Source organism: Ovis aries, chromosome 2 (assembly GCF_016772045.2).
Source record: "Ovis aries strain OAR_USU_Benz2616 breed Rambouillet chromosome 2, ARS-UI_Ramb_v3.0, whole genome shotgun sequence".
Taxonomy (NCBI): Eukaryota; Metazoa; Chordata; class Mammalia; order Artiodactyla; family Bovidae; genus Ovis; species Ovis aries.
The window spans coordinates 141,456,625-141,484,259 of record NC_056055.1 but is presented as its reverse complement, the minus strand read 5'-3'; the positions used below and the strand labels follow the sequence as shown (position 1 = coordinate 141,484,259).

General features: G+C 38.3%; 1 long non-coding RNA gene and 1 pseudogene across 2 annotated transcripts in view; one reads left to right on the top strand and one right to left on the bottom strand.

Annotated features, from left to right (window-relative positions):
- LOC105609277 (uncharacterized) overlaps positions 1-16,386 on the top strand; it is a 64,761-nt gene extending 48,375 nt beyond the window's left edge. The window contains exons 4-5 of one of the 2 annotated variants that reach the window (XR_009599327.1): positions 778-853; positions 15,333-16,386. This is a non-coding gene — a long non-coding RNA (uncharacterized LOC105609277). The remainder of the gene's footprint in view (positions 1-777; positions 854-15,332) is intronic. The other variant, XR_009599328.1, reaches the window with a different exon arrangement.
- Positions 16,387-19,022: 2,636 nt separating this feature from the next.
- On the bottom strand, positions 19,023-19,917 carry LOC114113173 (lathosterol oxidase-like; annotated as a pseudogene).
- Positions 19,918-27,635: the final 7,718 nt, after the last annotated feature.

Below are 27,635 nucleotides of genomic sequence, written 5' to 3'. Positions count from 1 at the left end.
GATTGTGTGGCTCTTTCTTACAGTCTTGGTCTCTTGGCCAGTTTCTAGTTAGTCTTCGGCGGGAATTGTTGCACATGTATTTTTGAAGTGTGTGTGGGAAGGTGATTTCCACATCCTCCCACTTTGCCATCCTGATTGATCTTCCTGGTAGTTTCTATTTGCAGTTATTTGAGAAACCTTCACACTGTTTTCCATAGTGGCTGCACGAATTTGCACTCCCGCTAACAGTGTACTAGGGTTCCTTTTTTTCCACATCCTCGCTAACATTTGTTATTTGTGGTCTTTTTGATGATGACCATTCTGACAGGTGTGAGAGGACCGCGTGGTTTTGATTGGCTTTTCTCCAATTAGTGATGCTGAATACCTTTTCATGTGCTTATTGGTCATCTGTATGCCTTATTTTTAAAAAAATCTCTATTTTACACGTCTCTATTTTTTTTTTGATAGGGGGTTGTATGTTTATATGTTTTGAATATAGCTCCTTATTGATCATATCATTTGCAAATATTTTCTCCTATTCAGTAGGTTGTATTTTTGTTGATTTCCTTTGCTGTGCAAAAGCTTTTAAGTTTAATTAGGTTCCATTTGTTCATGTTTGCTTTTATTTCTTTTGCCTTAGGAGACAAAATAATGCTCTGATTTATGTCAGTCTTCTGCCTATGTTCTCTTCTAAGAGTTTTGTGGTTTCTGGTCTTACATTTAGGTCTTCAATCTCTTTTGAATATATTTTTGTATATGGTATGAGGAAATGTTCTAATTTCTTTCTTTTACATGTAGCTGTCCTGTTTTACCAAGACTACTTATTGAAGAGATGATATGTTTTCCTGCCTCCTCTGCCTTAGATCAATTAACCGTAAGTGTGTGGGTTTATTTCTGGACTCTTCTGTTCCATTGATCCATGTGGTTTTGTGCCAGTAGCATACTGTTTTAATTTCTGTAGCTTTGTGTTGACAGTGTGGTCTGAAGTCAAGGAGCATGATCCCTCCACTCTGTTCCTGTTTCTCAAAATTACCTTGACTATTAGTCTTTTTGTTTCTGTACAAATTTTAGAATTACGTGTTCTAGCTCTACAAAAAAACCTTTGGTATTTTGACAGAGATTGCATTGAATCTGTAGTTTGCCATGGATAGTCTGATCAATTTAACAATATTCTTCCAGCCTGTGAATTTATCTTTCCATCTGATTGTATCATCTTCTATATCTTTCATCAGTGATCTTATTTTCATAAGAACTTATTTTTAGAAGAGGCATTTTTGTCATTTTCATTTTCTCATGTACATGCACTGAAGTATTCCACAGATTACATGACATATGATACAACAATAAATTAAACACAGAATATGAGAGTCTAGCTGTCTTCTATTGTCAGACTTTACAGAGATTTACAAAAATGTCAGTAAAACAATGCCACACATTTAACAGAACTGCTTCATGTATTATCTTCCACTAAACATTTTGTTTACATTAACATGTAATGGATTGAGTGTTACTTCAGAATAAGTATTTAAATGTTTTCACTTCATATTAAACATCGCTAATATCAATAGATAAGTTAAAACTCTTTGAGGTCCTCAATTTTTAAGAGTTTACAGGAATCCAGAAAGCAAAGTTTGAAAATTATTGCCCTAGGTGTTGCCCTCATCTGTAAGGTTGAAGCTGGCTCATACTCTGTCCCCATTCCAGCTGAAGGGAAGGGAGGCAGAGAAAGAGGAGGGAAAGCCGCTTTCAATAGGATATTGCCCAGAACCTGCTCTCGGTGCTTCTTCTCACATCTCATTGGCCAGAATATCATCCCATGGCCATGCCCTGTAAGGAAAAAGACTGGAGTTTTACAGTAGCAGCAAAGATTGCCAGCAGGCTCTCTGAAGCTAGGGGAGGCAGGAAATGGATCCTTTCCTCACAGTCTTCAGAAGGATCCAACCCTCCTGACACCTTGATTAAGGAATTCCAGCTTTCAGAACTGCTTGAAAATGAACTTCTATTATTTAACCACCCAGTTTGTGGTATATTATGGAAGCCCTAGCAAACTGATACAGACAATGTACACCCATGGCTGATTCGTGTCAATGTATGACAAAACCACTACAATATTGTAAAGTAATTAGCCTCCAGTTAAATAAAATTTTTTAAAAAACATAAAGTAGCTTAAGAAAACTTCCCACTCAGCTAGTGAAACAACCAGACATGGTACAAGTGCATTGGAGGAAAGAAGCGTCCATGCTACAAACAAAAGTCTTTACCATTTGTATGTGTTGAACTGGCTTGTTGATGCCAAAAAGGCATCTGAACATCACCCCACTAGGAGTCAGGCATGTTTATACTTAGCACATTGCTTTGTCTCTTCTCTGGCTCCCAGACTAAGCATAAATGCAGGAATTAGAAGTCTCCTTAAGGTCCCATTTATTTGCACTCAATTCCCTGTCAGGAATATAATGGGTACTAATATATTAACTGCTCTTTTACTATAAACATGTTACATTAAACAAGCATAACTAAGCTTCCAAAGCAAAAATAAATAGACTCTTTCTGTACATGAGAATGTGCCTGGTAAGATGTTTTTCTTCTTTGTGCTGTCATTCTAGAATCAATAATATTTTTTAACAAAGTATGTTCTTTGTGCTTGAACCTTGTGAAATTGTTGATCATCCGTTGAGTCGAGTCCAACTCTTTGTGACCCATTGGACCATAGCATACCAGGTTTCCCTGTCCTTCCCTATCTCCTGGAATTTGTTCAAACTGATGTCCACTGAGTCGGTGATGCCATCCAACCATCTCATCCTCTGTTGTTCTCCTCCTACCCGCAATCTTTCCCAGCATCAGGGTCTTTATCAGTGAGTTGGCTCTTCACATCAGGTGGCCAAAGTATTGGAGGTTCAGTATCAGTCCTTCCAATGAATATTCAGGGTTGATTTCCTTTAGGATTGACTGGTTTGATCTCCTTGCAGTCCAAGGGACTCTCAAGAGTCTTCTCCAGCACTACAGTTCAAAAGCATCAATTCTTTGGCACTCAGCCTTCTTTATGCTCCAACTCTCACATCTGTACATGACTACTGGAAAAGCCTTTGTCGGCCAAGTGATATCTCTGCTTTTTAATAAACTGTCTAGGTTTTGTCATAGGAGAAGGCAGTGGCACCCTGCTCCAGTACTCTTGCCTGGAGAATCCCATGGACAGAGGAGCCTGGTGGGCTGCAGTCCATGGGGTTGCTGAGAGTCAGACACGACTGAATGACTTCACTTTCACTTTTCACTTTCATGCATTGGAGAAGGAAATGGCAACCCACTCCAGTATTTTTGGCTGGAGAATCCCAGGGACAGGGGAGCCTGGTGGGCTGCCGTCTATGGGGTCGCACAGAGTCAGACACGACTGAAGCGACTTAGCAGCAGCAGCAGGTCTTGTAATAGCTTTTCTTCCAAGGAGCAAGTGTCTTTTAATATCGTGGCTGCAGTCACCATCTGCAGTGATTTTGGAGCCCAAGAAAATAAAATCTTTTACTGCTTCCACTTTCTCCCCATCTGTTTGCCTTGAAGTGATAGGACTGGATGACACAATCTTAGTTTTCTGAATGCTGAGTTTTAAGCCAGCTTTTTCACTCTTCTCCTTCATCCTCATCAAGAGGCTCTTTAGTTCCTCTTTGCTTTCTGCCGTTAGAGTGATATGATCTGCATAACTGAGGTTGTTGATATTTCTCCCGGCAATCTTGAGTCCAGCTTGTGATTCATCCAGCCTGGCATTTTGGATTATGTACTCTGCATATAAGTTAGATAAGCATGATGACAATATATAGCCTTGATGTAATCCTTTCCCAGTTTTGAACAAGTCCATTGTTCTATGTCTGATTCTAACTCTTGCTTCTTGACTTGCATACAGGTTTCTCAGGAGACAGATAAGGTGGTCTGGTATTCCCATCTCTTTAAGAATTTTCTATAGTTTGTTGTGATCCATGCAGTGAAAGGCTTTAGCATAGTCAATGAAGTAGATGTTTTTTTCTGGAATTTCCTTGCTTTTTCTGTGATCCAACGGATGTTGGCAATTTGCTCCCTGGTTCCTCTGCCTTTTCTAATTCTAGCTTGAACATCTGGATGTTCTTGGCTCACATACTGTTGAAGCCTAGCTTGAAAGATTTTGAGCATTACCTTGCTAGCCTGTGAAATGAGCGCAATTGTGTGGTAGTTTGATTACTCTTTGGTATTGCCTTTCTTTGGGGTTGGAATGAAAACACCTTCTCCAGTCCTGTGGCCGCTGCTGAGTTTTCCAAATTTGCTGACATGTTGGGTGCAGCACTTTAACAGCATCATCTTTTAGGATTTTAAATAGCTCAGCTGAAATTGTATCACCTCCACTACTTTTATTCATAGTAATGTTTCCTAAGCATTTTTGATATACGTATACCTTGTGAATTGAGCTTCATAGTAAGCATTTTTATGCTGGCTTTACTTATAAGTAAATAATTATGTAAATTATAATTTCACCTAAGCCAGCATAAAAATGCTTACCATGTAGCTTACTTCACAAGGTATATGTAATCAAAGAATCAAGTTGCAGACTTAAACACATATAATTTTTGTTAGTTGCACCTCAAAGCTAGAAAAGAAAAGGAAAAATGTTCACCATGTAATCAGCTATAAAAAGCAGGTCAAATGTAAACTGACCGGGTACCAGTGGCCAATGTGGGGGTTCATTCAGTGGTCTGTCATTCAGGACTCTGAAAGAATCGCAATTAACCTGATGCATGATCATACACTGCCTCAGTATATAATTGAGGTATTCCCTTTACTAATTCCTCAGATGAGTTAGCATTTATAGAAACCCAGAGAGTCACTGGAATAGTATGGGAGGGATAGATAGTTAAGGCTGCAACATCTGTGGCAGCATGACGCCATGGGAAGATCGTGAGCCTGGAGGTAAAGCCATTTAAGTTCTTGTCTTGGCTCTGCCACTACCGAACTGTGTGTGGTGCAGGCCAAGAACTTCATCTCGCTGGGCCCTGCTTTCTCCACATGCAAACAGACGTGACTGGAGCATAGAATTTCTCACATTCATGGCTTCTGTTGAAATGTTCTCCTGAATGTAAGCTCTCAGATATTATAATGTATCTGTTTTTCTCACAGCCAAAAATTGGGAAAACATTTTCAAAAGAGCTTAGTTTGAGTCTTCACTGTTGCCGAATAAAAGGAGGGATGGACAAATGTTGGTTGGGTGTCTGCTTGTTTAGTTTAGCCCATAATTGACTTGGAAAAACTCAATTACTATACAAATAATTTATATCATTTCCAAAGTTTGCTTTGGTTCTCTATTGGTAATTGAGATTGTGGATGAAAAAGTAGATGTCTAGCTTCGATTCCATTTATGCACGATTCTAGCAAAATATCTTTAACAGAAAAGCAGGTTTATGGTAGAGCATTTCCAGTTTAGAATTTTTTGTTTTCCTACTCTTTTAGTCAGAACTGAAAATCCTAAACGTTAATGTTCCTTTTAGTTAAATGGAGAGATTTTCTGGCTAGATATTCTGTATTTCCTAAAGTTCACTATATCAGTTTCTTTTAAAGCATCAGCGGTTCTTGGCACTCAGTTAGGTGCTGTTATAAAAATAATTATTGGCTATACACATTGTAATAGCAAAAGTATATATTCACCAAGACGTACAAAGACCTAGTTCCAGTCTAGGATAGTAGGAATAAAATAAGCAAACAGTGTTTTCCATTTAGGATTGTCCCAGACAAAGGCTTAACGCTTTCACTTGAGAAAAGTCTTTCACTACCAGCGGGTTAGTTTGCCCATTTGAAGTTGAGAAATATTGTACTTATGTAACTTTTCAGTAAAATTATTATACTTGGAAGTGTATATGCTTCATTTTTGAGTTGTAGGCTTTTGTGGTTTTCATTACAGATTGTTTTTTATATCTGTGTTCAATAGTAAACGAAAGCACCCTGTGGCAACTATACCACATAAAAAATACCAAGAGAAGCATATGGAGTAAAGAAACTCTTCAAGAAACAATCAAACAGATCCAGGGCATTTTATGGGTACAGAAAAAAAAGAGAACTTTGACTCTTTGTATTTTCATTTGTTCATGTCTTGTTTTATAGCCTTTCTAATTCAACTTGCCTTCTGTGCTACCCAATGGCATGAGTACTTATAAAGTTTACCATTAAATCTGAACATATACTTAATTTTTAAAGACATGTGTCTTCTCAAGAAGCCCTTCCAAATTATAGCACACAAGGGCAGTTATATCTGCTCTGTGTTCAATCAAACAAGTGTTTATCTGAGAGATTTCTCAATTTTTACCTACATTATTCATTTTCACACACCCGAAGGCCTTTGGCAACAGAATTGTAATATTCATTCACATTAATCTATTTTGAAAATGTTTAAGGAGATGTGAGCCCCCTAATCTCCATATCAGTGCTCCACACTAGTGACGGCTCTCCGGGTTCTTGCTTTAGAAAACATTTGGTTCATTTTGTGAAGGAAACAATCTAAGACTTTGCCTCATCTGCTTGACCTTTTATTCCTTAAAGCTTGGAAGGATGAATGGTGAGGGTGCTTTGCTAAATGAGAATAGAAAGGTAACTCTGATAATTATCAAAAGAACACCATGTCTTCATGGAAAAGAGAGACAAAAATTATGATCAAGCAACTATAGACCTTAGACTAAGAGTAACATTTTTTATTTCCAAACAAAGTTTCATACTCTTCTTAAGTTAGTAAAATACACAACCCAGTGAATTCTTTCTCATGTGAACCCTTTTGTCTGCCACCAAGCATCCACTACTTTTTTTTATTCATTCAACTATTGTTTTCCAGTTTTATTGGGAAGTAATTGACATGAACTGCAGTATAACGTTTAAAGTGTATAGCATGATTTGATTTACATAGACTGTGAAATGATAACAGTAGATTAAGTTAACATTCATCAGTTCGTAGATATACCAAAGGGGCTTCCCAGGTGGCACTGGTTGGTAAAGAACCCACCTGCCAGTGCAGGAGACATAAGAGATGTGGGTTCAGTCCTTCAGTTGGAAAGATCCCCTGGAGGAGGGCATGGCAACCCGCTGCAGTTTTCTTGCCTGGAAAATCCACATGGATAGAGACATCTGGTGGCCTATAGTCCATGGGGTCACCCAGAATTGGACATGGCTGAAGTGACTGAACATTCCAAAAGAGAAAAAATTCACCTTGTAATGAGAACTCTTTGGACCTGCTCTTTTAACCAATTTCCTATATATCATACAGTAGTGTTAACTGTATCATGTAGCTTACATTCCTAGTCCTTATAACTGGAAGTTTGTACAGTTTAATCAATTTCTTCCCAATTACCCCTTCTCCTCACCCCATCACCACCCCCTCTAATAACCAGTCTGGTCTCTTATCTTTTTGTATGAGTTTGGTATGCTTGCTTTTTAGATTCCATAAGTGAGCTCATATAGTATTTGTCTTGCTGATTTATTTCACTCCCTGGTGGCTCAGATGGTAAAGAATCTGCCTGCAATGCAGGAGACTCTGGTTTGATCCCTAGGGCAGGACAATACCGTGGAGAAGGGAGTGGCTACCCACTCCAGTATTCTTGCCTGGAGAAATCCATGGACAGAGGAGCCTGGCAGGCTACAAAGAGCAGAACACGACTGAGCAACTAACATACCTTCAAGGTCCATCTGTGTTGTTGCAAATGGTAGAATTTGTTTGTTTTTAATGGCTGAATAATAGTGCATTGTATTTCTATAATACTACATCCTCTTTATCCAAATCCGTTGATGGACATTAGCTTGTTTTCATGTCTTAGCTGTTGTAAATAATGTTATGAACCTAGGGGCTACAGATATCTGATTTAATGTTCTCAGTTTCTTTGGATATATTTCCAGAAGTGGAATTGCTGGATCATATAATAGTTCTATTTTTAACTTTTAGAGGAAATTTTGTACTGTTTTCCATAGTGGCTGCTCCAATTTAAAATCCTACCAGTATCACTCAGGGTTCCCTTTTCTCCACATCCATACCAATATTTGTTGTTTTTTGTCTTTTGAATAATGACCATTATAAGAAGTGATATCTTTTTTTTCTTTTTTTTTAAGCGGGGACATTGTCTTTAATATAGTTGGAATTAAAATGTCACTTAGTAAAATGTTTACGAGTATTGGTTTTTATCACATCAAAAAAGCTGACATGCAGGTCAAAGTTGCTTCCCTGTAGGAAGTGAGAAGCTGTGTGTTAAAGCCCATGGCACCGGCCCTCTCCTGCCAGGTGTGTCTGAAAGAGGCTGCTGCCAAGAACACACTTAAAACAACTCTTGATGTATCAAAGAAAGGTGTCAAAATAATCATGATTATTATCATGGGATGATTTGAGAGAACATTGAAACATGTATATTATCATAGTCCAGGTTTGATGCATGAGACAGAGGGCTCAGGGCTGGTGCACTGGGATGACCCAGAGGGATGGGATGGGGAGGGGTGGGAGGGGGGTTCAGGATGGGAAACACATGTACACCCATGGCTGATTCATGTCACTGTATAACACAAACCACTACAATATTGTAAAGTAATTAGCCTGCAATTAAAATAAATTAATTTTTTATGAAGTGATATCTCATTGTGGTTTTAATTTGTAATTCTTTAATGACTAGTTACATTGAGTACCTCTTCATGTACCTATGCCCATTTGTATATGTTATTTGAAAAAAAAATATTTTGAGTTCTTTTGTCCACTTTAAAATTGGATTACTCAACTTTTTGCTACTAAATTGTATGAATTCTTTTATATTTTTTAAATAATGGATACATGGTTTGCAAACATTTTGCTATCCATAGATTTTCTTTTCACGTTGTTGATAGTTTCTTTTGCTACGCAGAAGCCTTTTAGTTGATGCAGTCCAACGTATTTATTCTTGCTTTTGTTGCTTTACTTTGGGTATCATTTCAAAAAAACACATTAAGAAGACTCATATCACGAAGCTTTTTCAGGCTATGTTTTCTCCTAGAAGTTTCATGGTTTCAGTTCTTACTACTTAGTACTTAATGGATTTAAGTATTTCACCCATTTTGAGTTAATTTTTGTGAGTGGTATAAGATAGGGGTCAAATTTGATTCCTTTACATGTGAATATCCTCTTTGGGACTTCCCTGGTGGCTCAGATGGTAAAGCATCTGCCTACAATGAGGGAGACCCAGGTTCAATCCCTGGGTTGGGAAGATCCCCTGGAGAAGGAAATACCAACTCACTCCAGTATTCTTGCCTGGAAAATCGCATGGATGGAGGAACCACCTAGTAGGCTACAGTCCACAGGGTCGCAAAGAGTTGGACGTGACTGAGCGACTTCACTTCCTATCCTCTTTGCCCACCAGCATTTATTGAATAGATTTTCTGTTTTCCATTGAGTGTTCTTGGCTCCATTGTCAAATATTCAGTTCAGTTCAGTTGCTCAGTCATGTCTGACTCTTTAAGACTCCATGGACTGCAGCACGCTAGGCCTCCCTGTCCATCACCAACTCCCCGAGTTTACTCAAACTCATGTCCATTGAGTCGGTGATGCCATCCCACTATCTCATCCTCTGTCGTCCCCTTCTCCTCCTGCCTTCAGTCTTTCCTAGCATCAGGGTCTTATGGCCAAAGTATTGGAATTTCAGCTTCAACATTGTCAAATTTTACTTGACTTTATATGATTTATGATGTTGGCTGGGTGCTTGTCATTTATGGCCTTTATTATGTTGAGATATGTTCCTTCTGTGCCTATTTATTAGGTATATGCTGGATTCTGTTCCACTGGATTCTTTGTCTTTTTTCAATGCCCTTACCACACTCCTTTAATTAAAGCTTTATGTTCTACTATATAATTTATAAAGCTATAGCTTTATAGTAGAGCTTGAAATTAGGAAGTATGATACCTCCTTCTTTGTTGTTCTTTATTATTTTGGCTATTTAGGGGTTTTGGTGATATTTTTAGAATACTTTAAAATACTAATTTTAGAAGTATTTTTTGTATTTCTGTAAAAGTGTCATTAAAATCTTATTTCTTCAATTTTTATTGAAATATAGTTAATTTACAATGTTTTGTTAGGTTTAAATATACAGCAAAGTGATCCAGGTGTGTTTGTATATATGTACACACATATAGATATAGAAAATTTTTATTTATATATAATATATGAATATATTTAGATTATTTTCCATTACAGTTTATTACAAGACATTAAGTGTGGTTCCCTGTGCTAGACAGTAGGTCCTTTTTAGTTATCTATTTTGTTTGTATATAGTAATGTGTATATTTTAATTCCAAGCTCCAGGGATTGCATTGAATCTATAGATGGCTTTTGGTAGTACTGACATTTCAACAATATTAATCTTCCAGTCCATGAACATAAATACCTTTCCATTTATTTGTGTCTCCTATTTCTTTCATCAATAAAAATGTAATTTTCAGAGTAGAAATTTTTTACCTCTTTGGTTAAATTTATTCCTAAGTATTTTATCATTTTTAATGCTATTATAAATGGAATTGACATATTTTTCATAAAATTGTTAGTGTGTAGAAATGCTACTGGTTTTTGCATGTTAATTTTGTACCCTGCAACTTTACCAAATTCATTGATTAGTTTTAACAGGTTTTTGGTGAAATTTGTAGGATTTTCTATGTATAAAATCATGTCATCTGCAAATAGAGACAAGATGACTTCTTCCTCTCCAATTCTGATACCTTTATTTTTCTCTCCCAATTGCTCTAGCAAAAACTTAACAGTATTATATTGATTAGGTGTGATGAGAGTGGGCACACTTGTCTTGTTCCTGATTTTAGAAGAGAAGCTTTAACCTTTTCACCATTGAGTATAATGTTGGCTGTGGGCTTGTCATTTGTGGTCTTTTATTATGTTGAGATATGTTCCTTCTAGACCTAATTTGTTAAGTGTTTTTTATCATGAACAGATGTTGAGTTTTGTCAGATGCTTTTCTGTATCTATTGAGATTATCATATGATTATTTCTTCCATTTTATTAATGAAATATATCCCATTGATTTGCATATGTTGAGCAATCCTTTCATCCCAGGATGAATTCCACTTGATCAAGGTGAATGATTCTTTTAATGTACTGCTAAATTTGGTTTTGCTAGTATTTTGTTGAGACTTCTTGCAACTGTACTTATTAGGGATATTGGGCATAGTTTTATTGTAGTGTCGTTATCTGACTTTGATATCAATCAGATATCAGGATATGTGATTATCAGGAGAATGCTGGCCTTGTAAAGTGAGTTTGGAAGTCTTCCCTCTTCAATATTTTGGAAGAGTTTGAGAATAATTTTATCTTAATTATTCTCTAAATGTTTGTTAAAATTCACCAGTGAAGCAGTCTGGTCCTGGGTTTTTCTTCACTGGGAGGTTTTTGATTACTGATTCAATATCCTTACTAGTCGGAAAAGGCAATGGCACCCCACTCCAGTACTCTTGCCTGGAAAATCCCATGGACAGAGGAACCTGGAAGGCTGCAGTCCATGGGGTCGCTGAGGGTCGGACACGACTGAGTGAGCGACTTCACTTTCACGTTTCACTCTCATGCATTGGAGAAGAAAATGGCAACCCACTCCAGTGTTCTTGCCTGGAGAATCCCAGGGACGGGGGAGCCTGGTGGGCTGCCGTCTATGGGGTTGCACAGAGTCGGACAAGACTGAAGCGACTTAGCAGCATCCTTACTAGTAATTGGTCTGTTCAGATTTTCTATTCCTGATTTAGTCATGGTAGGTTGTATGTTTTCTAAAAATTTTTCCATTTCTTCCAGATTGTCGAGTTTGTTAGCATATCGTTGTTTACAGCAGCATCTTGTGGTTCTTTTTATTTCTGTTTATATCAGTTGCAATGTCTTCTTTTTCACTTACAATTTTGATTTAGGTCTTCTCTCCTTTTTCCTTGGTTAGTCTACCTTAGAGTTTGTCGGTTTTATTTCTTTTCAAAGTACCAACTTTTAGTTTGCTTAGTGTTTTCTATTTTTCTGTTCTCTATTTCCGTAATTTCCGCTTTAATCTTTATTTCCTTCCTTCTGCTAACTTGGGGTCACCTTATTTTTCTAGTTCCTAAGGAATAGAATTAGGTTGTTGGGGTCATTCCTGCTTTTTAGTGTAGGTGTTTATTGCTACAAACTTTGCTCTTAGAACTGTTCTTTCTGCATGGCATAAGGTCAGGTATGCTGTGTTTCCATTTTAATTTGTCTCAAAACTTTACTGTCTTTAATTTCCTCTTCAATCTGTTGATTGTTCAGTAAAGTGTTTAATTTCTATGCATTTATGAACTTTTTCCAGTTTACCTCTTGTTATGATTTCCGTTTTCTTTAAGAATTGTTTCTTGGTCTATCCTAAAAAAAGTTCCATTTGCACATGAGAAAAATATGAATTCTGCTGTTGTTGACTAGAATGTTCTATATATGTCTGTTATATTATTTGATCAGTTCAGTCGCTCAGTCGTGTCTGACTCTTTGCGACCCCATGGACTACAGCATGCCAGGCTTCCCTATCCATCACCAACTCCTGTAACTTACTCCTGTCCACTGAGTCTGTGATGCCATCCAACTGTCTCATCCTCTGTCGTCTCCTCCCGCCTTCAATCTTTCTCAGCATCAAGGTCTTTTCAAATGAGTCAGTTCTTCACATCAGGTGGCCAAATATTGACGTTTCAGCATCAATCCTTCCAATGAAAATTCAGGAATGATTTTCTTTAGGATGGACTGATTGGACCTCCTTGCAGTTCAAGGGACTCTCAAGAGTCTTCTCCAACACCACAGTTCAAAAGTATCAATTCGGTGCTCAGCTTTCTTTAGAGTCCCACTCTCACATCCATACATGACTACTGGAAAAACCATAGCTTTGAATAGATGGACCTTTGCTGGCAAAGTAATGTCTTTGCTTTTTAATATGCTGTCTAGGTTGGTCTGTAGTGTTTAAATTCAGTTTATTATCTTTCTGACTGATTTACCCATTGTTGACAGTAGAGTATTAAAATCACAAACTATTATTGTATTCATGTTTATTTCTCCTTTTAGCTTTGTTAGTTTTATTTTATGCATTTAGGTGCTTTGTTAGGTGCACAAATATTTACAATTGCTATAACATTATGTTGTTATTGACCTTTTTTATTATGTAATATATAACGGCCTTTTTTAGAAAAACTGTTTTTAAAGTTCATTTTGTCTGAAGTAAGTATAGCTTCCCCTGCCTTATTTGTAGACACTGGGAGATTACCATTTGCTTGAAATGTCTTTCTCCATCCCTTCTCTCTGTTTATGTCTTTATGATAAAGGGACTCTCTTTAAGGTAGTATATTTTTGGATCTTGTTTTCCTATCCATTTAGCCATTCTGTCTTTCTTTTTTTTAAGATTTATTTATTTATTTTTTTTTTAAAATTTTGGTGGGTCTGTGTTGCTGGACCAGCTTTCTCTAGTTGCGGTGGGGGAATGGTGGGGGAGTGGTGTGGAGCAGGGCTACTCTTTGTTGCAGTGTATGGCCTTCTCATTGCCGTGGCTTCTCTTGCTGCAGAGCGCCAGCTCTAGGCACGAGGGCCTCAGTAGTTGTGATGCACAGGCTCAATTGCTTCGTGGCATGTGGGATCTTCCTAGGACAGTGATCAAACCCATGTCCCCTGCATTGACAGATGGATTTTTAACCACTAGACCACTAGGGAGGCCCCATTCTGTGTCTTTTGACTGGCTAATTTAATATGTTAGTAACTGTTGATAGGCAAGAATTTACTATTGCCATTTTGTTAATTGTTTTCTGATAGTTTTATAGATCCATTGTTCCTTGTTTCTTATCCTGCCATCATTTTACATATTTTGATGCCTTTTGGCATCAGTATTCTTTGACTTCTTTTTCTTGTTGTTTTGTTTGTTACAGGTCTTTACTTTGTCATTGCCATGAAGATTACCTAAAATATCTTAAAATTATAACGCTTGATTTTAAATTGATAACAACTTCATTTCAGTAGAAGTCCTAAACTTTACACTTTTTCTTCTCCTACCCCTCACATTTTAGATTATTATTGTTAAAATTTGCATATTTTTACATTACATGTAACTAAGAAGGCTTTTTTAGTTTTAAGTATTTTACTACACTTTTAGTGTTTAATTATATTGTACACTACCACTACTATATTATAGACTCTAACTTTTGCTATTTATCATAGCTAGTGATTTTTATGCTACCTTTTTATGTTTCCAGAAGTGGAATTGTTGGGTTATTTAGCACTATTTTTATTTGCTGAGGAACCCCTATACTGTTTTTGACAAGTAAGGAAGTGAAAGTTGCTCAGTCGTGTCCGACTCTTTGGACTCTATAGACTCCATGGGCTATACAGTGCCCGGAATTCTCCAGGCCAGAATACTGGAGTGGGTAGCCTTTCCCTTCTCCAGGGCATCTTCCCAACCCAGAGATCGAATCCAGGTCTCCTGCATTGCAGGTGGATTCTTTACAAACTGAGCCACAAGGGAAGCCCAAGAATACTGGAGTGGGTAGTTTATCCCTTATCCTTTTTGATGATGGATGCACCAATTTTCAGTAGACAAGGGCTGTCTTTCCTCCACATCCTCATCAGCATTTGTTTTTTGTGGTCCTTTTTGATGATAGCCATTCAGACAGGTGTGGAGGTGTTCTTTCATTGTGATTCTGATTTCCATTTCTCTGATTAGTGATGTTAAGTATCCTTTTCATGTTCCTATTAGCAATCAGTATGTTTGGAAAAATGTTCAGGTTTTTTGCCCATTTTTGGTTGAATTGTTTGCTTTTTTGATATTTAGTTGTGTATGAGCTCTTTATATATTTTAGATATTAACTCCTTTATGGTCATCATTTACAAATATTTTCTCTCATTCTACAGGTTGTCTTTTCATTTTGTGAATAGTTTCCTTTGCCACTTTAATTAGATCCTATTTGTTTGCTTTTGCTTTTGTTTTCCTTTGTGTTAGGAAGCAAATGAATATTACTATGATTTATATCAAGGAGTATTCTTCTTATATTTTCTTCAAGGAATGTTATGGTTTCTGGTCTTACATTTTGGAGTTGAATTCATTTTGAGTTCATTTTTGTGTATCATGTGAGGAAACATTCTTAATTCCATTCTTTTACCTATAGTTGTTCAGTTTTCTCAGCAGTACTTATTGAAAACGTTGTCTTTTCCCAATTGTAAATTATTGCCTCCTTTGTTATAGATTAGTTAACCATAAGTGTGAGTTTATTTCTGGATTCTCTGTTCTTTTCCTTTGATCTATTTGTGTGTTTTTGTTCCAGCACTATACTGTATATAGTATATAGTATACTTTGCCAACAAAGGTCCGTCTAGTCAAAGCTATGTTTTTTCCAGTGGTCACGTATGGATGTGAGAGTTGGACTATAAAGAAAGCTGAGCACCGAAGAATTGGTGCTTTTGAACTGTGGTGTTGGAGAAGACTCTAGAGAGTCCCTTGGACTGCAAGGAGATCCAACCAGTCCATCCTAAAGATCGATCAGTCCTGGATGTTCATTGGAAGAACTGATGCTGAAGCTGAAACTCCAGTATTTTGGCCACCTCATGTGAAGAACTGACTCACTGGAAAAGACCCTGATGCGGGGAAAGATTAAAGGCAGGAGAAGAAGGGGATGACAGAGGGTGAGATGGTTGGATGGCATCACCGACCCAATGGACATGAGTTTGAGCTTGCTCAAACTCGTCCTGCGTGGATGCTGCAGTCCATGGGGTCACAAAGAGTCAGATGCAACTGAACTGAACTGAACTGATGATGTTTTGATTACTGTAGCTTTGTTATAGTCTGAAGCTGGGAACATGATACCTCCAGCTCTGTTCTTTTCTCAAGATTGTTTTGGCTATTCGGGGTCTGTTGTGTTTACATTCAAATTTTAGAATTATTCTAATTATGTTAAACATGTTCGATATTTTGGTAGGAATTTCATTGAATATGTAGACTGCCTTGGGAAATAGTCATTTAACACTATTATTTCTCCCAGTTAATGAACATTATATATCTTTCCATCTGTTTCTGTTATCTTCAGTTTCTTTCACAATGTCTCATAGGTTTCCAAGTACAAGTATTTTTATCTCCCTAGTTAGACTTATTCCTGGGTATCCTATTCTTTTTGATATGATAAATGAGACTTAAAAAACAAAAAAGACTTCTTTCTGACAATTCATTATCAGTGTATAGAAAAGCAGCAGATTTCTGTATATTAATTTTGTATCATGCAGCCTTGCCAAATTCATTGAATTCTAGTTGTTTTTCAGTGATGTCTTTAGGATTTTCTGTGTGTAGTATCATGTCATCTGAAAACAGTGACAATTTTACTTCTATCTTTCCTATGTTTCTTATCTGATTGCTATGGCTAAGACTTCTAATACTGTGTTGAATAAAAGTTGGGAGAGTAGACATTCTTGTCTTGTTCCTGATCTTAGAGGAAATGCTTTCAGCTTTTTATCATAGAGTATGTTAGTGGGCTTATCATATTTGGTTTTTATTGTATTGAGGTGTGTTACCACTTCACAAAATTAATATAAAGAGCTAATCATAAGTGAATGTTAAATTTTGTCAAAAGCTTTTTCTGTATCCATTCAGATGATATTATTCAATTATTAACATTCATAATCAGCTTTTATTGATTTTACATAAATAGCTTATAGAATGACTTTGAAAACCATATTTTCCTAACATTTGTTACAACAAATGAGATTTCTTTATGAAGGTATTTGTTAAATCTTTTTTTACACAGGAAGTAGAGAAAAATGGAGGAAGGAAAGAAAATAATATTTCAAAATTAATCTTCAGTGATAGACCTAAATATTTGGCAATTATTTCCTTTTATACAACATCATATGATTATAGCTTGAAATATATTAAAAATGCTGTCTATCAATTTAATTAAAATCTTGGTGTTCACATCACATTCCCTTGACCTATCATTATGATCATTCCTCAGCTGTACTGACAGTATTGAATTTCAAATAATACTGTTCAATACTGATGAACTATGGCATGAGGTTTGTGACATTGTACAGGAGACAGGGATCAAGACCATCCCCATGGAAAAGAAGTGCAGAAGAGCAAAATGGATGTCTGGGGAGGCCTTACAAATAGCTGTGAAAAGAAGAGTGGCGAAAAGCAAAGGAGAAAAGGAAAGATATAAGCATCTGAATGCAGAGTTCCAGAGAATAGCAAGAAGCGATAAGAAAGCCTTTTTCAGCGATCAATGCAAAGAAATAGAGGAGAACAACAGAGTGGGAAAGACTAGAGATCTCTTCAAGAAAATTAGAGATACCAAGGGAACATTTCATGCAAAGATGGGCTCAATAAAGGACAGAAATGGTATGGACCTAACAGAAGCAGAAGATATTAACAAGAGGTGGCAAGAATACACAGAACTGTACAAAAAAGATCTTCATGACCCAGATAATCACAATGGTGTGATCACTCATCTAGAGCCAGACATCTTGGAATGTGAAGTCAAGTGGGCCTTAGAAAGCATCACTACGAACAAAACTAGTGGAGGTGATGAAATTCCAGTTGAGCTGTTTCAAATCTTGAAGGATGATGCTGTGAAAGTGCTGCACTCAATATGCCAGCAAATTTGGAAAACTCAGCAGTGGCCACAGGACTCAAAAAGGTCAGTTTTCATTCTAATCCCAAAGAAAGGCAATGCCAAAGAATGCTCAAACTACTGCACAATTGCACTCATCTCACATGCTATTAAAGTAATGCTCAAAAGTCTCCAAGCCAGGCTTCAGCAATACGTGAACCGTGAACTCCCTGATGTTCAAGCTGGTTTTAGAAAAGGCAGAGGAACCAGAGATCAAATTGCCAACATCTGCTGGATCATGGAAAAAGCAAGAGAGTTGCAGAAAAACATCTATTTCTGGTTTATTGACTATAAAGCCTTTGACTTTGTGGATCACAATAAACTGTGGAAAATTCTGAAAGAGATGGGAATACCAGAGCACCTGACTTGTCTCTTGAGAAATCTGTATGCAGGCCAGGAAGCAACGGTTAGAACTGGACATGGAACAACAGACTGGTTCCAAATAGGAAAAGGAGTACCTCAAGGCTGTATATTGTCACCCTACTTATTTAACTTCTATGCAGAGTACATCATGAGAAATGCTGGACTGGAAGAAACACAAGCTGGAATCAAGATTGCCAGGAGAAACATCAATAACCTCAGATATGCAGATAACACCACCCTTATGGCAGAAAGTGAAGAGGAAGTAAAAGCCTCTTGATGAAAGTGAAAGAGAGTGAAAAAGTTGGCTTAAAGCTCAACTTTCAGAAGACGAAGATCATGGCATCTGGTCCCATCACTTCATGGGAAATAGATGGGAAACAGTGGAAACAGTGTCAGACTTTATTTTTTGGGCTCCAAAATCACTGCAGATGGTGACTGCAGCCATGAAATTAAAAGACGCTTACACCTTGGAAGAAGAGTTATGACCAACCTAGATAGCATATTCAAAAGCAGAGACATTACTTTGCTGACTAAGGTCCGTCTAGTCAAGGCTATGGTTTTTCCAGTGGTCATGTATGGATGTGAGAGTTGGACTGTGAAGAAGGCTGAGTGCCAAAGAATTGATGCTTTTGAACTGTGGTGTTAGAGAAGACTCTTGAGAGTCCCTTGGACTGCAAGGAGATCCAGCCAGTCCATTCTGAAGGAGATTAGCCCTGGGATTTCTTTGGAAGGAATGATGCTAAAGCTGAAACTCCAGTACTTTGGCCACCTCATGCGAAGTGTTGACTCATTGGAAAAGACTCTCATGCTGGGAGGGATTGTGGGCCTGAGGAGAAGGGGACGACAGAGGATGAGATGGCTGGATGGCATCAGTGACTCAATGGACTTGAGTCTGAGTGAACTCTGGGAGTTGGTGATGGACAGGGAGGCCGGGCGTGCTGCAATTTTGGGGTTGCAAAGAGTCGGACACGACTGAGCGACTGAACTGTTCGATTGTTATGCCTCTTGGCTGAACATATGTAGGTTATCTTTCTTTATCAAAAATATTTAACAGTTGGGCAGTCATCTACTCAGTCTTTATGAACTCTATATTGAATAATTTTTCATTTTTACAAGCATTTCCTGCATGACTTTTGCTTTCTTCTTGTCATCCTCATGTAACTGAGTGGTCTATTGCCTTCAAAGGAGGAGGGATTTTTTTAACAAGCCTCCAATTCTATCCCACAATGTGAAATACTGTCTGTCCATAACTATAGTTAACAAGCATGAGGTAGTCTGTATGATGAGTTGAGCCATTAATAATTAAGGCCTTAAGATTTAGGGAACATGAACATCACCATCATGAATGGAAACTATAAATATTGACCAGGATATATGAACCTAAATAAACTACCATGTGTAAAGGAAAGATAAAAGGATATCTGTGGTAAGACAGACTCTGAAGGACGTCATCCAGAAGGTGAAAAGCATGACTTACAAATGAAGTCAGAACCTTCCAGATGTGATGAGGTTTGTTTAAGTGCTTATATATACAAGTCTCTGACAAAAGCCTCTGTGAATCCAGTAGATCAGCATGTCAGTGAAAAAGAGAAAAGTAAAGATACCAGCAATGAGTTGAAACCAACCATATGGAAACTCTCCTATGCTATCACACAATTTGCTGTAACCTCTCACCTCCAGCAGGAACGGAGGAGATATGGGGATGCTGATCCATGGCATTGGCTGGACAGAATGCATAATCTATCAATAGACTTGATTCTTTTAAAATTGTATTTCATTAAGGAAATATTATAGACAAAATAACTCAGTGTTGCAAAGAAGGAATAAAAGTTATACATACTGAGAGTTGTTATAATCCGGAGGCTAATAACTTGTCAGAAGATGTCATCTTCTGGGTATGTGGCAGGATATATGTATAGCACAAACAGATAATACTCTGTAGCATTGAGTGTAAGATCCATCTTAGACCCTAGAGTGGATTTGCTGCTGCTAAGTTGCTTCAGTCATGTCCGACCCCATAGACGGCAGCCCACCAGGCTCTCCTGTCCTTGGGACTCTCCAGGCAAGAACACTGGAGTGGGTTGCCATTTCCTTCTCCAATGCATGAAAGTGAAAAGTGAAAGTGAAGTCACTCAGTCGTGTCTGACTCTTCATGACCCCATGGACTGTAGCCTACCAGGCTCCTCCGTCCATGGGATTTTCCAGGCAAGAGTACTGGAGTGGGGTGCCATTTCCTTCTCTGTGGATTTGCTACTAGTTGCCAGTTCAATTCCTACAGGTCTCTGGATGCTCTGGCTAGTATTTTGTTCAATTTTTTTATGCAGTATATATCACATGAGTTGTAGCCATCAAACCATTCTTACACCCCTGGGATAAATCCCCCTTGATCATATTTTATGATCACCCTAATGTATTGTTGGATTCAGTTGTTAATTTGTTGAGGATTTTTGCATCTATGTGATATCAGACAGTTTTTTTTTTTTTTTTTTTTGTGGTATCTATGGTTTTGGTGTCAGGGTGATGCAAGCTTCATAGAATAAGTTGGTAAGTGTTCCTCCTTCCTGTGAACTTTTTTTGTAATAGTTTGAGAAGGATAGGTGTTAACTCATGTCTAAATGTTTGGTGAAATACATCTGTGAAGACATCTAATCCTAGACTTTCGTTGGGGAGTTTTTGTTTGCTTTGCCTTTTTTTTTTTTTTTTAAAGTGAGTTGGTTTTATTGCTGATAGTTGATCAATTTGTTTTTCTATTTCTTTCTGGTTCAGTCCTGGAAGATCATACATTTCTAGGAATCTGTTTCTTCTAAATTGTCCATTTTATTGACATATGTTGTTGTTGTTATTAGTCATTTGGTGGTGTCTGACTCTTTGCGACCCCGTGAACTGCTGCACGCCAGGCTTCCCTGTCCCTCACTGTCTCCCTGAGTTTGCTCAAACTCATGTCTCTTGAGTCAGTGATGCAATCCAACTATCTCAATCTCTGTCATCCCCTTCTCCTCTTGCCCTCAATCTTTCCCATCATCAGGGTCTTTTCCAATGAGCCAGTTCTTTGCATCAGGTGGCCAAAGTATTGGAGCTTCAGCATCAGTCCTTCCAATGAATACTCAGGGTTGATTTCCTTTAGGATGGACTGGTTGGATCTGCTTGCTGTCTAAGGGACTCTCAAGAGTCTTCTCCTGCACCACAGTTTGAAAGCATCAGTTCTTCAGCACTCAGCCTCCTTTATGGACCAAACTTTCACATCCATACATGAGTACTGGAAAACCATAGCTTTGACTATACAGAACTTTATTGGCAAAGGGATGTTTCTGCTTTTTAATACACTCTTTAGGTTTGTCATAACTGTTCTTCCAAAGGGCAAGTATCCTAATTTCATGGCTGCAGTCACTGTCCACATTGATTTTGGAGCCCAAGAAAATGAGATCTGACAGTGTTTCCACTTTTTCCCCCTCTATTTGTCATGAAGTGATAGGACCAGATGCCATGATCTTCATTTTTTTAACGCTGAGTTTTAAGTCAGCTTTTTCACTCTTCTTTTTAAACTTCATCAAGAAGCTCTTTAATTCCTCTTCACTTTCTACTTTTAAAGTGGTATCATCTGCATATCTGAGGTGGTTGATATTTCTCCCAGCAATTTTGATTCCAGCTTGTGATTCATCCAGCCTGAGATTTTGCATGATATTGACATATATTTGTTCACAATAATCTCCTGTGATCCTTTGTATTTCTGTGGTGTCAGTTGTAACTTCTTCTCTTTCATTTCTGATTTTATTGATTTGGGGCCCCTCCCTGTTTTTCTTAATGAGTCTGGTGAAAGGTTTATCAGTTTTGTTTAGTTTTCCAAAGAACCAACTCTTAATTTTTTATTTTATTAATTAAAAAAATTTACATTGGAGTGTAGATTAACAGTGTTTCAGGTGGACAGCAACGTGATTCAGTTATGTACATACATGCTTCTATTCTTTATCAAATTCTTTTCTCATTTAGGTTCTTAAAAAATATTGAGCAGACTTCCCTGTGCTATGCTGTAGGTCCTTGCTGGTTATCTGTTTTAAATATATCCCTGTGTACATGTCAATCCCAATCTTCCCTCCTCCTCACCCTTCCTCTCTGATAATCATAAGCCTGTTTTTAAAGTCTATGAGTCTGTTTCTGTCTTATAAATCAGTTAATTTGTATCATTTTTTAAGGTTCTGCATATACATGATATCATATGCTATTTGTCTTTTTCTGTGTAACTGTCTCCACTTAGTATGATATTCTCCAGGTCCATCCGTGTTGCTGAAGATGGCATTATTCCATTTGTTTTTAGTGGCTGAGTAATATTGCATTGTATATACGTGCCACATCGTCTTTATCCATTCCTCTGTCAGTGGAAATGTAGGCTGCTTCCATGTCTTGGCTATTGTAAACAGTGCTACAATGAACACTGAAGTGCATGTATCCTTACAAACTTTGTTTTTCTCCAGATATAACCCCAGAAGGGGAATTGCGGGATCATATGGTAGCTCTATTTTTAGTTCTTTAAGGAACCAAAGAACCAACTCTTAGTTTTGCTGATATTTTTTATGTTTTTTTTAGTCTCTATTTCATTTATTTCCACTCTATGATTTTTTTTCCCTTTTACTAACTTCAGGTTTTGCTTGTTCTTTTTCTAGTTCCTTTAGATGTAAGGTTATGTTGTTTGATTTTTTTTTTTTATTTCCTAGGAGATCCAACCAGTCCATCCTAAACGAGATCAATCCTGGGTGTTCATTGGAAGGACTGATGCTAAAGCTGAAACTCCAATACTTTGGCCACCTCATGCGAAGAGTTGACTCATTGAGAAAGACCCTGATGTTGGGAGGGATTGGGGACAGGAGGAGAAGGGGGCGACAGAGGATAAGATGGCTGGATGGCATCACCGACTCGATGGATGTGAGTTTGGGTGAACTCTGGGAATTGGTGATGGACAGGGAGGCCTGGCGTGCTGCGATTCACGGGGTCACAAAGAGTTGGACACGACTGAGCAACTGAACTGAAGATAGGCTTGTATCACTATAAACTTGCCTGTTAGAACTACTTTTTGATCTGTGTCCCACAGATTTTGGGTTGTTGTTTTCATTTTCATTTGTCCCAGCTATTTTTAATTTTTTTTTCCTTTGATTTCTTCAGTGCTCCATTGGTTGTTTTGTAGCATGTAGTTTAGCCTCCACTTGTTTATTTTTTGCAATTTTTTTTCCTGTTCATAGCATTGTGGTCAGAAAGATGCTTTATATAATTTCAGTTTTTTTTTAATTTGCTAAGTTGTTTTTGTGGCCTAGCTTGTTCTCTATCCTGGAAAATGTTCCAGGTGCAATTGAAAAACTGTATTCTGCTTCTTTTGGTTGGAATGGTCTATTTAGAATTATTAAATCCACTCGCTCAAATGTGTCATTTAATGCCAGTGTTTCCTTGATTTCTTTTTTCTACTTTTTGTCTGAATGAGCTGTGCTTTGTAAGTGGGGTGGTAAAGTCCCCTACAATTATTGTGTTACTGCCAGTTTCTCCCTTTACATCTGTTAATATTCTATGTCTTTGTTGTTCTCTAGTCTCTAAATCATGTCCAACTCTTTTTGCAACCCCATGGACCATAGCCTGCCAGACTTTTCTGTCCATGGAATTTCCAGGAAAGAATACCAAAATAGGTTGCCAGTTCCTTCTCCAGATGATCTTCCACTGCAGGGATCGAACCTGTGTCTTCTGCTTGGCAGGCAGATTCTTTACCACTGAGCCACTGAGTATTTAGGTGCTCCTATATTGCCTGCATATATACTTGTAACTGTTGTATCTTATTGTATTGATCCTTTATTATGTAATGTCCATCTTAGTCCCTTATTACAGTCTGTTTTAAAATGTTTTGCCTGATAGTATTGCTACCCCAGCTATCTTTTGATTTCTATTTGCATGAAATACCTTTTTGCATCTCGTTGCTTTCAGTCTGTATGTTTTTAGATCTGATATGATCTCTTATAGGTACCATATATATAGTTTTTGTCCTTGTATCCATTCAGCCACTCTTTCTTTTGTTTGAAGCATTTAGTCCATTTAGTAATTATTGATATGCATTGATACTTATTGCCATTTTTTTAGTCTAGGGATTGTTCTTTCTTGTCCCTTCTTTTGTTCTCTTCCCTTGTGATTTGCTGGAATCAAGATTGCCGAGGGAAATATCAATAACCTCAGATATGCAGATGACACCACCCTTCTGGCAGAAAGTGAGAGGAACTAAAAAGCCTCTTGATGAAAGTGAAAGAGGAGAGTGAAAAAGTTGGCTTAAAGCTCAACATTCAGAAAACGAAGATCATGGCATCTGGTCCCATCAGTTCATGGGAAATAGATGGGGAAACAGTGGAAACAGTGTCAGACTTTATTTTTGGGGGCTCCAAAATCACTGCAGATGGTGATTGCAGCCATGAAATTCAAAGATGCTTACTCCTTGGAAGAAAAGTTATGACCAACCTAGATGGCATATTCAAAAGCAGAGACATTACTTTGCCAACAAAGGTCCGTCTAGTCAAGTCTATGGTTTTTCCAGTGGTCATGTATGGATGTGAGAGTTGCACTGTGAAGAAGGCTGAGCACCAAAGAATTGATGCTTTTGAACTGTGTTGTTGGAGAAGACTCTTGAGAGTCCCCTGGACTGCAAGGAGATCCAACCAGTCCATTCTGAAGGAGATCAGCCTTGGGATTTCTTTGGAAGGAATGATGCTAAAGCTGAAACTCCAGTACTCTGGCCACCTCATGCGAAGAGTTGACTCATTGGAAAAGACTTTGATGCTGGGAGGGATTGGGGGCAGGAGGAGAAGGGGACTACAGAGGATGAGATCGCTGGATGACATTAGTGACTCGATGGACATGAGTCTGAGTGAACTCTGGGAGTTGGGGATGGACAGGGAGGCCTGGCGTGCTGTGATTCATGGGGTCACAAAGAGTTGGACACAACTGAGCGACTGAACTGAACTGTGCTGAACTGTATGTCTGCCTGTACCAGTGGGCTTTTTCCTTTGTTATTTTCATGTTTATAGTTGTGTCCTTTTTTTTTGCTTAGAGAAGTCTCTTTAATATTTCTTATAAATCTTATTTGGTGGTGATGAACATTTGTCTGTCAAACTTTGATTTCTCGTTCAATCTAAAAGTGTCACTGGGTAGAGTTTTCTTTGCTGTAGGTTTTCCTTTTCCTTACTTTATATCATGCCACTGCCTTCTGAACTACAGAGCTTGTGATGAAAAGTCAGCTGACAGCCTTTTCAGAGTTCCCTTGTCCATGAACTTGTTGCTTTTCCCTTGCTGCTCTTCACATTGTCTTTAAATTTTGACAGTTTTTGACACCATGTCTTGGTATGGTCCTCCTTGGCTTGCTTCTGTTTGGGACTCTGTGCTTTCTAGACCTAGATGCCTGTTTCCTCTCCCAGGTTAGGGAAGTTTTCAGATATTATGTCTTCAAATATGTTTTCTGTCCCTCTCTTTTTTCCTTCCAAGCCCCTACATCGTAGGTGTTGGTATGCCTGATATTGTCCTGAAGGTCTCTTAAGCGGTCCTCATTTCTTTCTTTTTTTCTTTTCTGTTCAGCTTCAGTGATTTCCATTTCTCTTTCTTCCAGCTCACTGATCCATTCCTCTGTACTTTGTAATCTACTGTGGATTCCTTCTAGTGTATTTCTCACTTCAGTTATTATTCATTTCTGCCTTGCTCTTCTTTATATTTTCTGATTCTTTGTTTTAAAACTTCTCCTTCTGTTCATCCGTTCTTCTCCCAAGTTCTTTGATCTTCTACAATCATTACCTTGAATTATTGAGTAGATTGCCTATACCTTCACTTAGTAGTTCTTCTGGGATTTTATCTTGTTTCTTCATTTGAAACATGTTCCTCTATTATCTCATTTTACCTAACTGGCTGTTTTTATTTCTATGTCTCTGGTAGGTTTGCACTTCCTGACCTTGGAGAAGTGGCCTTTTGTAGGAGACATCCTACGGGGGCCAGCAGCACACTCTTCTGCTCACCAGAGCTATATGCCCTTGGGATGTCCCCTGTGTGGAGGACATGGCTCACTCTGTTGCGGCAGGCTGACTGCTGCGGGTGGTCTGGTAGGCGTCGCTGACTGCCCGTCCAGTCGTTACTGGGCCCTACCTCATGCAGACGCTTCTGGTTCTAGGTTTGGGAAGTTTTCAGCTATTATTCCTTTATGTATACTTTCTGTCCTTTTAGATTTTCTGCTTCTGGAAATCCCATAATATAAATTTTTTTTAAAAATTGTGTCCTAGATGTCCTTAAGTTTTCGTCATTCTTTCTTATTTTTCTTTTTGTTCATCCTGATAGGATTATTTCAGATACGTTATCCTCCATCTCACCAATTCTTCTGCATTTTCAAGTCTGCTTTTGAAACCCTTCATTGAATTCTTGAGTTTATTACTGTATTTTTCATCTCTAGGGTTTCTGGTGTTTTTTTGTTTTTTTTGACTGGTTTCTACTTCTTTGTCCAACTTCTTGGGTTTCTTCTTGCCTTATTTTTCTTATTTTGCTAAATTGTCTGAATCTTTCTGTAGTTTGCTAAGCTTAAGAGGATTATTCTGAATTCTTTGAAAGTTCATAAATCTCCATTTCTTTAGCGTGGTTTAGCATAGGTTACTGGTGCTTTATTTGTTTCCTTTGGTGTCATGTTTACCTGATTTTTTTCGTGACCCTTGAATTCTTAAGTCCGCATCTGCACATTTGAGTAATTAGACACTACAGGTTTGCTTTGGGAGAGACAGATTGTCACTAGTCAGCTCAGTTTGGGTTTGTGGGTGTGTTTGCTGGTAATATTCTTGGGTAGGTGGGACCTACTTTTTTTTTTTTTTGCGTTCCCCCCCCCCCCCCGAATAAAGCAACTTTTTAAGCACTTTGACCAGAGATAGGCACTCTGTTTGGTTGAGTACTGGTAGCTTGGTTCTCTGCTACACGATGGGCTCCATGGTTACCTGAATTCTCTTGTCAGGCTTTCTAGGTGGTTAGGGCTGACGCCTGATTTATATTCATCCTCACTAGTAGATGGGGCTACACCTTGGCTTTTCTGCCATGGCAGGGCAGTGAGATGGGCCCCAGGGTCTGTAATATTCATTGTTGGAGATTCACGTTAGGCAGGAGTGTGCACTGAGTACCTGGTCAGATGTGCCTCTTGTCTACTCTGCAGATAGGGAAGGCCATAAACAGTGCTCCCTGTTCAGATGAAAGTGTTAGCAGGGCTCTTGTATGGTCTACACTGTTTTCCCACAGCTTCCCCGCATGTTCTGGTTAGGTCTTGGTCAGGCAGGCTAAAGGCAATGAGTGGAAACAGCAATAACCATGGCTATGAATTTGTTTCCCTGCCCTGTAGCATCAGAAGAGCAAGTCTGAAACTGGTAAAAGCCTGTGTTTTCCTAAGCCAACCCATGCCCCAGGTTCCATGGCCAAGGAGGGTCGCTAGCTTCGGTCTGCAGTATCGCCCGTCCTGCCAGTTCCTTAACTCACACGCGGCTGAATTATGCAGCTTTCAGGTGTTGTCACCAGCCCTTCTTGACAGATGGGACCAGGAAACACTTTCCACAGGAGGTCGGGCTGCTGGGTCTTCATTTCCTAGTCTGGTGGAAGAGAGAGGGGCTATTTCAGGCTTTTCCAATTCTTTTCCAAGTAGGCTTTCTGG